At 47.6% G+C, this 2,500-nt stretch overlaps 1 non-coding gene across 1 annotated transcript in view; it reads left to right on the top strand.

The window, feature by feature from the left end:
* The first annotated feature begins 708 nt into the window (after window positions 1-708).
* The window catches only part of LOC123722767, a 1,904-nt gene continuing 112 nt past the window's right edge, over window positions 709-2,500 (top strand). The window contains exon 1 of the ribosomal RNA XR_006756575.1: window positions 709-2,500. This exon is cut by the window's right edge and continues 112 nt beyond it. This is a non-coding gene — a ribosomal RNA (small subunit ribosomal RNA).

Genomic DNA, 2,500 nt, shown 5'->3' on the forward strand with positions numbered 1-2,500 from the left:
ATAGAGTCTGTTATAAAAGAAGTGGCGATTTGTGTTCGGCGCGCGTGTAGATTTCGCAGCGTCGTTAACGCACCAGATCGACCCGTGAATTCTCGTCGCCTCGTGTCGTCGCGTGTGTCGCGTTGAGCTTGTTCTCGGTCACCTCCACCGGAGAGATCGAACAGTCGCTCATTGCCGCTGCGCGGCGACTTCGAGGGACGGTGTATTTTTTTTTTCCAACTATCATTATTATATTATCATTATATTACATATATATTACTTTTGATTCTATTTTATATAGATCAGTAGTAGTGTGTAGTTAGTAGTAGTAGTAGTAGTATTAGTAGTGGTAGTAGCATTTATAAAAAGGTATTTTCGATCTCTCCGAAACCGGACTGATGTCGATATTTTTTCCTCGATAAAGAGAGAGAATCAAATTTATTTACACAGTGTGAAGTATCGAAAATGTCTCGTTGTTGAACATTCACATGAATCGAACGCGCTTTTTGTCCGTTCACTAGCACCGCACCACACACACCACACAGTAGTAGTGTATTGTGTAGTGTAGTAGTGTAGTGTAGAAAAGAAAAATGACCACCGACTGACTGCAGCAGGCAGGCAGGCAGCAAGCAAAACAGCAAAAACCATCGATGCGTTTAAACGTTTAACGTTTTCGCATCGTCGAGTTGTGCGTGTTGTGCGCGTTGTATGCGGCGTGTTTGTGTCAGCTCCCTGGTTGATCCTGCCAGTAGTTATATGCTTGTCTCAAAGATTAAGCCATGCATGTCTCAGTGCAAGCCGTATTAAGGCGATACCGCGAATGGCTCAATATATCAGTTTTGGTTCCTTAGATCTTACCTCGGTTACTTGGATAACTGTGGTAATTCTAGAGCTAATACATGCAATCAGAACTCTGACCAGTGATGGGATGAGTGCTTTTATTAGATCAAAACCAATCGACGGAGGGCCTCGCGTCCGAAGTCGTTAATTTTGATGAATCTGGATAACTTTTGCCGATCGCATGGTCCAGCACCGGCGACGCATCTTTCAAATGTCTGCCTTATCAACTTTCGATGGTAGTTTCTGCGACTACCATGGTTGTCACGGGTAACGGGGAATCAGGGTTCGATTCCGGAGAGGGAGCCTGAGAAACGGCTACCACATCCAAGGAAGGCAGCAGGCGCGCAAATTACCCACTCCCGGCACGGGGAGGTAGTGACGAAAAATAACGATACGGGACTCTTACGAGGCCTCGTAATCGGAATGAGTACACTTTAAATATTTTAACGAGGAACAATTGGAGGGCAAGTCTGGTGCCAGCAGCCGCGGTAACTCCAGCTCCAATAGCGTATACTAAAATTGTTGCGGTTAAAAAGCTCGTAGTTGCATTTGTGCGCCGCGCTGTCGGTGCACCGCATCCGCGGTGATACTGACACGTCTGCGGAGCATATCGTCGGTGAGCCGTCGGTAATACGGCGGTTCAATATCAAAATCCTATCGCGGTGCTCTTCGGTGAGTGTCGAGATGGGCCGACAATTTTACTTTGAACAAATTAGAGTGCTCAAAGCGGGCTCAAAATTGTGCTTGAATATTTCGTGCATGGAATAATAGAATATGATCTCGGTTCTATTTTGTTGGTTTTCAGAACTCCGAGGTAATGATTAATAGGGATAACTGGGGGCATTCGTATTGCGACGTTAGAGGTGAAATTCTTGGATCGTCGCAAGACGAACATCAGCGAAAGCATTTGCCAAAGGTGTTTTCATCAATCAAGAACGAAAGTTAGAGGTTCGAAGGCGATTAGATACCGCCCTAGTTCTAACCGTAAATATGTCATCTAGCGATCCGCCGACGTTACTACTATGGCTCGGCGGGCAGCTTCCGGGAAACCAAAGATTTTGGACTCCGGGGGGAGTATGGTTGCAAAGCTGAAACTTAAAGGAATTGACGGAAGGGCACCACCAGGAGTGGAGCCTGCGGCTTAATTTGACTCAACACGGGAAATCTCACCAGGCCCGGACACCGGAAGGATTGACAGATTAACAGCTCTTTCTTGATTCGGTGGGTGGTGGTGCATGGCCGTTCTTAGTTGGTGGAGCGATTTGTCTGGTTAATTCCGGTAACGAACGAGACTCTAGCCTGCTAAATAGGCGTCGTCATTTATGTGTGCGTGGCTTCGGTCGCGCAACTCACTGGCGACGTATTAAAATTCTTCTTAGAGGGACCGGCGGCTTCGAGCCGCACGAGATTGAGCAATAACAGGTCTGTGATGCCCTTAGATGTCCTGGGCCGCACGCGCGCTACACTGAAGGAATCAGCATGTTCTCCCTGGCCTAGAGGCCCGGGCAACCCGTTGAAACTCCTTCGTGCTGGGGATTGGGGTTTGCAATTATCCCCCATAAACGAGGAATTCCTAGTAAGCGCGAGTCATAAGCTCGCGTTGATTACGTCCCTGCCCTTTGTACACACCGCCCGTCGCTACTACCGATTGAATGATTTAGTGAGGTCTTCGGACCGACAC

Source organism: Papilio machaon, chromosome 29 (assembly GCF_912999745.1).
Source record: "Papilio machaon chromosome 29, ilPapMach1.1, whole genome shotgun sequence".
NCBI classification, from domain to species: Eukaryota; Metazoa; Arthropoda; class Insecta; order Lepidoptera; family Papilionidae; genus Papilio; species Papilio machaon.